Source organism: Balaenoptera borealis, assembly GCF_965194805.1.
Source record: "Balaenoptera borealis genome assembly, chromosome: 7".
Taxonomy (NCBI): domain Eukaryota; kingdom Metazoa; phylum Chordata; class Mammalia; order Artiodactyla; family Balaenopteridae; genus Balaenoptera; species Balaenoptera borealis.
In genome coordinates this window covers 50,715,131-50,727,178 of record NC_138864.1, presented here as the reverse complement: position 1 = coordinate 50,727,178, position 12,048 = coordinate 50,715,131, and the positions used below count along the sequence as shown (strand labels likewise).

Below are 12,048 nucleotides of genomic sequence, written 5' to 3'. Positions count from 1 at the left end.
CGAGATTGGCTTTGGTTTAGTGAAAGCATGGCAACATACTTGGTATTTTGTCTACTTTCCTGACATATAACTCTAAGTTTCAGTGAATTGGTAGTATGTTTTGTTCATTATAACATCTTCAAGCATATCTAAGATATCTGGGGTTTGGCAAGCTCCAAAATTACCTTGCCAAGAACATTTTCCATTAGCATTTACACCCATGTGTAATTTCAAGGAAACAGTCTGAATGTTTCTGATTAAATAGAGCTATTAAATGTACAGATGGTCCCTTGAATACACTATGATGAGTCACAACTTATTTTTAGGGGAAAAATGAAAAATCAAAAAGAATTCATATTTGTCAATGAATCCCAAATTGAAAATATTTGAATTTTTTCTAACCTTAAATCAAAATATTATTAAATCCTGGAACTGAATAAAATACAGTCTTGTCATACATAGCGTCCATGCAATTTCTATTCATTTTTCCCTCTCTGTCTTATTTATCAAATTTCATCTAACACCGTGACATTTTAAGTACTTTTACAAGCATATGTCATTTTACTACCAATGCTTTCCTGATTGCCTTTTAAGTAGTCTGAGTTGGAAGTAATAGAAACTGTTCAAAGAGAAGGCCACAGTTCAGCTTGCCAAAAAACTCCTCAAAACACAAAAAATTAGGTAGAATTGTACATGATGTCCCTTAGTCACTAAGGTATAATATGTCAAGTAATTTATTAAATACCTTGTATAATAATGTATAAGTATGCATAAGCATACTGTGGTATTTATGCACTGTATTAGGCATTAATACTTAGTATACAATGGCACTAATACCTACTATATTAATACTGAAGACGATATTTACTAAAGTTTATTTCATCTCTCTGGTGCTTCATGAGGTCTACTTGCCACAACTGTAATAAGCTAAGGGTCAAGTCTCAATGAGGAGAGTGACCCTTAAACTTGAGAATCTTTTCATGTGCAAGGCATGCTATGTGGATCAAACTATGTTAATCTAAGGAACAATAGGTTCCAGCTGACTACTTATAGAGTCTTTTCAGGAAAGAGAGCTTACAAGCTTCCAGAAGATCAAGGAGAGCAGTGATATAGACCAGTTGAAGCGTTAGCTGCTAAATCGGTTTCTTGAAAGCTTTCAGCATCTCTTTTATCAACATTTTTTTTTTTTTAACTTTGAGAGGCACAGTTCATGACTTTGTTATGACCTATGGGAGTGCTCTTCAAACTGAGAGACATTTTTCCCCTGGAAAACACACATTCTGAGGGAGAGGCAGGCATGGATAGTGTTAAGGAAGTCACTTTCCAGCTCCAATTCTCAACTTTCATAAATACTCTTTGCTAAAATTTATTTACCTGAGAACACACTTGCAGTCAAGATGCTGTGCCAGTTCCCTTTTCTGACTACCTCCCCCATCACCATCTCCTACTTAACTCTCACTCTTCTTGAATCTTGCTATGCTATATTTGAACCTATGTGTAAAAATCCCTGGTGAACCAAACAAAGAAACAATGAAACAAACCATTGCCTGAGAAACCTCCTTTATTATCAAACAGTTGTACAAAAACTAAGAAACTCCATAGGTCTTAGTAAAGCCTATTTTTAGACTTTTTAAAAGTTGAAGATGTGCATGACTTTTATAACTGGGTAACAAATGCTTTTATAATTCAAGTGGTTTCCAGTGTTTGCTTTCAACGAAATTGAAAGAGAACTTAATTGAGTTGTCAGCTAATAAATCATTAAAAGTAATTTTGGTAAAAGATCACAATATAATTTTGGCATACAACACAGGAGTTTAAATAATTGAGTGATCTATCTATGAAAGAATAACATTCATTCCCATTTATTTATTTATTTTTGAAATATGAAATATGTTGCTTGCTGCTAACATTTATAAAAATAAAAAAGAGGAGTAAGATTGGGGCTGAATCCTAGATGATTCTAAAAAGTTATATTAATCAATGTCTGCATAGAATAATTAGATGAAAAACCCATGAATCTCATTAAAAATGAATAAAATTTTGTTTAAGAATTATTTATCAAAAAAAAAAAAAAGAATTATTTATCAAAACTTGGTTATTGTACAACATGGGGAATGTAGCCAATATTTTATAATAATAACTATAAATGGAGTATAACCTTTAAAAATTGTGAATCACTATATTGTACACCTGTAACATATAATATTGTACAACAACTATACTTCAATAAAAGAAAAAAATTTAAATTAAAAAATAAAAACCTTATCATTATACTCTAAAACCATTAAATTAGATTAATATACCTTAAAAAACTTGTTTATATTGATTAATTATGTACTAATAATAATTCTAATAAAACAGAATACAGAAAATCTTTTTTAAATCAGTTTACAATCATTAATTTTTTTCAAATTATATACACGTTTTTGTTGAATATGGTTCTAAGTCTTCAATTTCCTTTGCTTGTCTGGAATAAGGGAGCAAGTATAAAGGGAAGTTGTTTGAGTGATACATGTGTCATTAAAATGTCTACTGATTATATGATTTTGCATAATTTAGGTTGGATATGTTATACCCTTGCTTTTACAGTGATATAAGTAAGTTTTTAAAAATAAAATTAGATGAAAACACACAATTAAGGATGATTTTGAAAAGAAAATACCTATAATTCTAGCTACCTTGACAAATACTTTTTCAGTTATTTTAATTCTGTAAGTCAATGTATTATTTTTGTAAAATATATCAAACTATTGTAAAGAAACTTAGCCCCTAATTTTTATTATTAAAAAAATCTCAAGGGAAAAATGCACAACACAGAGAGAGAGATTGCCTATGTTAACAAATGTAGTGGATAATTTTAACATCGTTAAGGGTAGGTAAACCAGACACTATGTAACATCTGCTGTAATATAATATGAAATACGTGATTTCAGCGGTGATAATTCTAGTAAAAAATGTCTCATTTGAATTCATCAAGCTTTCACATTTAACTTATAGTTTACTAGAAAGATAGCAAAAAAGGGAATAAACTAAAAGACATCAAGAGGAAGCATGCAGACAAAATCAGAAGGCAGGGTATCCTTTTGGACTACTGTCCCATTCCACATCAACAAGTCAGTGTCAATTAAGAACGTACCTCATAATAGGAAATCTGGAAATAGTCCAAATTAAGAACACAATATTGGTATAAGGTAAAAATGGCATCTCAAATCAGGGAGGAAAAGATACAACTTTTTAATAAGTGAGATTGTGTAATGAGAGCAATGTAGAAAAAACTAAATTTGGATTAGTCCTCACATCATATGCCAGGATAACTTCTAAATGGATTAGAGATTTAAAATTTTTAAAAAGGTGAATATACCAGCGCTAGAAGAAAACAGAGGTGAATTTTGCAACAAATCTAGAGTGGAGAAAACTGTCCAAACTATGACTTGATTTATGGACAAAATAATGGAAAATATGGATAAATCAATAGATTTGTCTCATAAAAGTGTAAAGAAAAGCAAAAACATAATCCAAAAAACAAAAAACCAACACCTCCAGCATCACAAATGCAATTTATACTATAGATAAAGGGTAGTATAATAAATATATTAAGATCTAAATATAAAGAAAAACCCCAACACTCTAGAAGATATACAGACAGCTCAAAGAGAATAGAAATATACATACCCTTAAAAATATAAAAAGATGTTCTGCTTTGCTCATAATAAGAAGCTGCAAATTAAAACTTCCCTGAGATCCCAGTTCTCACATATTGAATTGGCTAAAATCCAAAAGTTTGGTAATATCCTCTGTGGGTAAAGATGAATAAAACATTCTCCTATGTTGGTAATGGAAATGCAAAATGTTAGATCCACTTTGGAAAGAAATTTAATAATGTCCAAAAATATCCGTGCATTTGTCCTGTGACCCAGTAATCCTACTTCTAAGAACATATCCCAGAGATACACTGACAAAAATACACAAAATAAAATGTTTTGTACAAGGCTATGTATGACAGCAATATCTGAATAATAAAGCCTGGGAAGAAAACAAATATACATCAATATGAGACATGAAGTTTTTGAATACACGCAATAAAGCAATGCAGTAGAGTTATGGGTAATACTAACATGACAAAAAGAATATGTTTATAAACAATTCAGGATTTTTCTCCAGTCTTTATTGTTAAATAAAGCTAGGTGAAAAAAGTGGGTATAATGTGCTATTGTTTACCTAAGAAGGGAACAGTATAAAGCAAAATGTTAAGTATATAAGTAGCAATATGTTAAAATATAAGTGACACATGTTGACTCAATATATACATATGTATATAACTTAGGTTAAAAGTTAGAAAAATAAAAATAATTTTAAAGTTAAAAAGCATATGGATACTTAAAGGAATAGGAGAGAGGATAATGAAGAGGACATAACTGAAAACCCTGAATATGCTTTGTTTTGTAGGTTTTATTCTAGAACCCTGTAAATATTCTGAATAATTGTAAATCGAAACCATGTAAATATTCTGAATAATTGTAAATCAAAGTTAAAGCCAGAAAAATAACAATTCCTAAAACCTGAAAGCAAATTGAGACAAATGAAACTATGCACTAAATTGATGGTATAGACGTAAAGAGTGGAATTATTCCAAGTGCCCTATAAATTTAAAAAAATTTTGTTCTAGTTCTGTGAAAAATGCCATTGGTAATTTGATAGGGATTGCATTGAATCTGTAGATTGCCTCGGGTAATATCATCATTTTAACAATATTGATTCTTCCAATCAAAGAACACAGTACATCTTTCCATCTGTTTGTGTCATCTTCAAGTTCTTTCATCAGCGTCTTACTGTCTTTGGAGTATAGGTCCATTGCCTCCTTAAGTAGGTTTATTCCTAGGTGTTTCATTCTTTTTGATGTGATCGTAAATGGGATTGTTTCCTTAATTTCTCTTTCTGCTATTTCATTGTTAGTGTATAGAAATGCAACAGATTTGTGCATATTAATTTTGTATCCTGCAACTTTATGAATTCATTGATGAGCTCTAGCTGTTTTCTGGTAGTGTCTCTAGGATTTCCTGGTATAGCATCATGTCATCTGCAAACAGTGATAGTTTTACTTCTTCTTTTCCAAATTGAATTCCTTTTATTTCTTTTTCTTCTCTGATTGCTGTGCCAGATCCGGGGGGGCAGACTGACAACCATAAGTGGTTGTCCCTGTGCATCCTTTGATTACTCTCATGCTGCATTTACTGTTTACATTTGTTGTATTGTACATAGGTTTGTAAACATTATTGCCTAAAATATTTGTTTATAACTTGGGCTTTGTAGCTTTTATTTATTCAGAACTCATATGGCATATTAAAGACTTATGATGGTGTCCTACTCTGGGCAGCTGTGTAGGATCATCATGTGGTTAAAAAAAAATATTCCCCCTCAAATAAATCTTGTAATGTGGAAACAATAAATTTCACAGGAAAAAAAAAAAAAAACACTAAACTTCCAAAACTAACAAACATTTCTTTTTTTCAGTGCTTTTTTTTAAAATTAATTAATTAATTTATTTATTTATTTATTTTTGGCTGTGTTGGGTCTTCGTTTCTGTGCGAGGGCTTTCTCTAGTTGCGGCGAGCGGGGGCCACTCTTCATCACGGTGCGCGGGCCTCTCACCATCGTGGCCTCTCTTGTTGCGGAGCACAGGCTCCAGACGCACAGGCTCAGTAGTTGTGGCTCACGGGCCCAGTTGCTCCGCGGCATGTGGGATCCTCCCAGACCAGGGCTCGAACCCATGTCCCCTGCATTGGCAGGCAGAGTCTCAACCACTGCGCCACCAGGGAAACCCCCTAACAAACATTTTTGTGGATGAAATTATATAATAATATTCAGACAAAAATCATTCAGTTTTGTTTGGGCAGAGCAAATATGTCTTTGGGGATATGGATAAAACAGAATTAGCCTGAGTTAATTGTTGAAGTTAGCTGATGAATACATGGAGAGTTACCCTATTTTCCTATTTTATAAATGCTAGAAATTTTCAGTTATAAAAAGTTTTCAAAAGAGTGGAGGGGTTGGCAAACATGATAAAAGAGGTTTAAGACACATCAAATAAAAATGAAAGGAGATTTTAAAGACAACAAAACCAGAAGCAATACTTTATCTGGAATTAGGTACTGATTTAAATAATTTGGGGTTCAATTAAGATAATTTAAATATAATCTGTGTACTAAAGAGATAGAAAGTATAACAGAAATGGAAAAAATGGAGATAAATGTGTAGTACAGAAACGGGGAAATGGAGATAAATGGTGATAAAATGGAATCACAAAAGACTATGTACAGTAAGATCTCAAGATCTGGAAGTCAATATACTACTTATGTTTTGGGTTGGGAGAATGTTAATTTTGTTGCTGTTGCATTTACTTTCTAACTTTCTACAATGGATATTTACTGGCTCAATATGAATAGATGGTTATTTTATTTTAGAAATACAACACAAATTTAATTTTTCACCTTAAAGCCAGTGTTATTTCTCTTATATCTGAATGTAAAATATAATTATAATCTTTAAAATTATTCACTATTTCTTTTGTTATATTTGAGAATGTTAATACTCTTTTTTAAAAGGATCATTTGAAAGCAATAATACAAATCTAATTGCATTAAAATGAAAGTCTTTATCACTTATTCTTTTATAATTATAAATATCTAAAATTTCTCAAATCACTTTTTAAAGACTAGGTTTCCTGAAGTTAGTTTATTTCTACCACTTGCCACTTGAAAGCTTTTAGTTTTGTAATTGTTCCTATGGGACATAACTAGTGATACCAATGAGATTTTATTTCTGCCTGTACTTTTATTTACAAAAGATAAAAGTACATATTTTATCTTTTATGTTAGTAGTGAAAAGACCACCATCACTGCTAATTGATTTTTTTAAGTATTTTAACCCAATTGTTATTATGAAGACATATTCAGTGGTGCAGGCTATACATTACCTTTTTAGACCAGGACAGTATGTTACCATAGTATATTCTGTATAGTGTATGCTAAATGACAAAGTATGAGAATAGTTGATGAGAATTTTGCATCGTCCAGTGACATAAGTACCCAAAAAAGCATGTCTTTTCTGGGGGAGAGAGAAGGTGTGCATTCGTTTTCTACAATTCCTTCTTTCAATATTTTTTCTTTATTAATATTATTATTTACTACAGATGTTTCCAGACTTAACAATGGTTTGACTTACTATTTTTCCACTTTACGATGATGTGAAAGTGATATGCATTCAGTAGACACCATACTCCGAATTTGGATCTTTTCCTGAGGTTGTGGTTTGTAGTACGACGCTGGGCAGCCCAAGTGAGCCACTGCTCCCAGTCAGCCATGCGATGGTGAGAGGAAGCAACCGATACACTTACAGCCATTCTGTATCAGTACAACCATTCTGTTTTTCACTTTCAGTACAGTATTCAATTACATGAGATATTCAACACTTTATTGCAAAATAGGCTTTGTGTTAGATCATTTTACCCAACTGTAGGCTAATGTAAGTATTCTGAGCACATTTAAGGTAGGCTAGGGTAAGCTATGATGTTTGGTAAGTTAGGTGTATTAAATACATTTTCAACTTAAGGATATTTTCTACTTACGATGGGTTTACTGGGGTGTAATTCCATCATAAGTCAAGGAAAATTTTAATTTGTTTTGTACCTATTCTTTTTTACCCCTCTCTTTCATAGCCTTTTTATTGAGTCTTTCCTTCAAATTATAATCAAAACTGAAAAAAAAGATATATTTATTATAGGTGATAGTTACTAATTTTCCCAGAAGCATAATTTTATAAAGAATTTTAAGTACCAGTGCTTTGGCAGACTGACAATATATCTGCAGTTAAAAAGAGTAATATATCATTCTTATCCCATTTCCTACCCTGGTAAGCAATAGCTCTTGGTTCGTTTAGGACTGGCAACATTCATTGTCAGTAGCTGTAACTTCAGCATATGTTATTGGAATTTAATTCTGCTTAGGGCTTCTGCATGTTTGGAAAACTATTAGGTTTGGGTATTGTGGTTAAGATGAAGGTCATTTTGGCCATATATTTTTTATAGAGACTTTGAGAGCCCTGGTTTACTACTTACCAAACTGTTCTAAAATGAAGAGTGCATCCTTTATAAGAATCACATCTTAGAAAAAAGTGTGATCCTTATAAAAATGATGCAAGTGATTTTAATAAAGGGGCTGCAAAAAAGGGAAACTATAATCTGCTCCCCCCTTTTCACTGTGACCCCATCTGTTGTAAATGAATAAAAGCACAAATTGGGTTTTATGCTGAACACTTTTAAGTCAGTAGTAGTTTAAGGTTATAAGTAAATGAAAACCAGAAGGAGACTTAAAAATTATGCAGACCTATGTGCTTGAAGAAATAAGTTTCTACCGGGTAACTATAGTGAGAAAAATGGTGAGAATAAAGATGGCAAGTTAGAGAAAGGCTACTTCAGTATTTATTACCAACACTCTGTATTTTGGAGCCAGTCTGTGAAGAAATCTTGCTGGGTCTGGACCAAACGAAAGCTAAAAGATGATAGAAGAAAATTTATAAAGCTAAAATTATTTTAATGACTTTTTAATTCTTTCCTTAAGACTTTCTACTTTTTTTTTGTTATTAAAATGCCCTTTCCTTTGTGAAATGATTATGCTTAGAGGTCATATCGCTGTTGTTTTTATTCTTATTTTTAACTTCTTATTTATCCAGTATACAAAACTTAATAACTGTATACAGATTAATAATTATTTTTGAAATTATACTGACAAGTGAAATGGAAAGGTCAGAGAACCACAGAATTGGGCTACTTTACTCAGATAGAAATGTTTTAGCCAACGTGACACCCATTCTGGCATATCTAACATACCTGTTTGAGATTGGTAGACTAAAATGTGAAATATTTTATAATTGTATTTACAATACAAAGCATGAAAGATTGATAGCTCAACACTGAGAAACTCAAGAAGAGTAAAGGAAATGCATTTAAGCGTACTGTTGCCTCAGCCTGGAAAGCTGCTTTATAAATCCTCAAACTTTGAAGGGCCCTTTCATTTGATGTTTGGGTTCTTTGTTAAGTCTTCTGAGCTACCCCCCTTTAGGGTAAGATCTACCCCCTTAATACCACCAGAATATTTTCATAGGGAGTGCAAGCTCTTTAAAAACAGCCTGGCTCAAAATGGACATTTATCAACTCAAGTGTTGGCTGGGCTAGACTTTTACCTAACTCATTCTGCCTAATTTGGCTCTTGATTACAATTACCATAGGTTTTTCCTATGTCTCATCTCATTTGGGAAAGAAGAAACTGGTCCCTTGTAGTAACTCTGGGCTCTCTTTGTTTGACTTGCTTTCTGCCAAGATAGAAGCAGGGCCTCTAGGTTCAGAAGGTGAACTAGGATCTGGTTACTAAATTCTGACCTAATACTTTTTTCCTACTGACTTAGGAGAATTAAAAAAAAAAAAAAAGCACTCACTTTATATTATGAAGATTCATGCATCATCACAGCTTTTAAAAGAGCTTCTATCAAATATATTAAATAATTTCAAAAATTAAAAAGAGAGAGTAGTAGGACAGAAAAAGTATTATTTTAAGAGCTGATTGGAGGATTCCTCTGAGAAGGTATACTCACTTGTTTAGCAAATTACCCAGAGGGGCCATTTAATATATGAAAATGCAGCATTCACGATTTGCCTAGACTAGAGAAACTGGCCAAAAGTGAAAAAGAAAAAAGAAAGAGAGAGTAAATTCTCCACTAAGAAATATGTGTGGGATATCGTGAATTCAAAGAAGAGATGGCTCTGAAGCTGCAGGAGAAGTTGGAAGAGTGAATGTTTTTCAGTTGTAGAACTGACCTCATTTGTTTTTAAAGAGGGATGTCTAGTATTCTATTTTAAATTAACTGCTGTTCAGAGCTGCAGCACTCACTCTTCATGGACCATGGAGTGGCTGTCATTCCGCTACCTCCCGATCTTCAGTAAACGTCTCCTTCTCAAGAGCTCTGTAGAAGGGGGACGATGCTCTATTTTGGGTGACATGAGAGAAGAGACAGGAAGAATCACAAGAGGAAAAACTTGAGGGAGGAGGAATTTGGTGGGAAGCGGTAAATAGCAACCAGAGATGACCAGGCAAACCTTAAGCCCTTCACAAAATCCAGGGAATGTTCACAGAAGCTGGGAACCCTCTGTGTGTAGAGCGGTGTTTCAACATAATTGTCACTTGTATCAGAAAAAATCAAAGTGAGTTTAACAACCTGGACAACTTAAAATAATCTAGGTCACTGATGTTGATGTCCCTGACATGAGACACAAAAGAAATAAATGCCACTTATAATTTGTTTCAAATTATCTTCTTTTGTTCTTTGTTTATATTTTTATCTTGCTTCTTTTAACATCTCCTATATGTATTCCCTTATCAAATGGAGTTTACTGACTCTTCTATTTTGTATCATATACCCCAAACCACTAACTTTACTCATCTTTACTCTTTAAAAATGCACTATTAATGCCAATAACATAATTCAAAGAATATATAAATTGCAATAGGCAGTGAACAATTATTGTGATTTTTTTATTAGACATGACAACTACTTTCGCATAGTTTCCTCAAAGCATCAAGATACAGGGAACATCTACAGAAATATTTCCATTCATAATGAATTTGCAACCCCACAAAATACTTTTGTGCCAAATCTTTATTATAGGGGTTATAACACAGAGATTAAACTCTAAGTGAGGCCTTTCTCTGGTCCTCTTAGACTCTTGGTTTCTTCTTCCTATCTAGCTATAAGCTCAAGCCCTCCCTGGTGGCCAGACCCTTCCCCTCACCTTCCTTGTATGCTTTTTCTTTTTTTTAATTTGTGTCTAAGTTCTGGAACACTTACAATGTACAGAGGCTGAAGGCAACATAGTGGTTTCTTCTTTCTTTAGAAACGATCTTAGCTATGATAGGCCAGCTCTGAAATGATAAGGCCTTCTTACATTTTACTAATCACTAGAGAGAATTTCATAAAGGAATTTTGTGCATAAGTGAATTAATTAAGGAATAACCTAAATATATAAAGAAAGAAGTTCACCAAGAGGAATGAGAATCTATGTGGTAAATTAGGCAAGACTTTCTGACTGAGATAAATTTTGGATCAGCACCAGAGGGATGTTGATACAGCAAGAGACAGTCCAGGATTTTGAGGGGTCAGGGGCACACTGGAGTATGTCTTCTGTACCAGGAATGGAGAGCAAAGTGCAAATCCAGTAGAGTCTGTGCTGTGCTTCTCAATATTCTTTAAATATCATGGCACATAGAAAATTATGTTTGTTGTTTGTATTGCACACTGGAATAAACAGAAGAGTTTTGTCATGACTGTAGACACCCTTCTTAGACATCTTAGGCTCTACCCAACAGTTCCTAGACCTAAAGGATGAATGTGTGTGTGTGTGTGTGTGTGTGTGTGTGTGTGTGTGTGTGTGTGTGTGTATACCAGTGTACCATTTTTTTGTGTGCCAGTTGAAAGAGAGGATAGAGTCCCTGGAGCAGTTCAGTAGACTGTCAATGTGGACACACCTCAGGATTTCATATCCTGGAGAAACCACATATCTACCTGTAGGGTGGCCTTGGATACCTGCATTTTATCCTTAAGAAATGCCTTTACCCAACCTCAGAGACACACTGATGAGATGGTGTTTAAAACCAAGACAGGAAGAAGGCTCTTCTAAAAAGAAAAGTTACTGATTTTTAAGTTAAATTATTAACTTATTAATATAAGTTAAATTATCCTCAACCCTATGAATAAAAGCAGCATGTGTTTTTGTGGTACTGACAGCCTATAAACAAGTGAATAAATAAAATCATTTCTGAGGATGAAAAGCCCTCGGAAGAAAATAAAGCAGAGGCATTCAAAAGTGATGGAGGTTGGGAGGCTGCTTCCCACTGAACCATCACAACAAGCCTGCCTCAAGGTCAGCTGAGCCCCGCATGCTACAGAGAAGCTATGCTTCTGTCTGGGGAATTGCATTCCAGCTCAGGACACAGAAAACTCTAGGGGGGTGGAATAAGCTCC

At 33.5% G+C, this 12,048-nt stretch overlaps 1 long non-coding RNA gene across 1 annotated transcript in view; it reads right to left on the bottom strand.

Moving 5' to 3' along the window:
• LOC309631832 overlaps positions 1 to 12,048 on the bottom strand; it is a 552,519-nt gene that overhangs the window by 473,929 nt on the left and 66,542 nt on the right. The gene's annotated exons all lie outside the window — the stretch shown is intronic.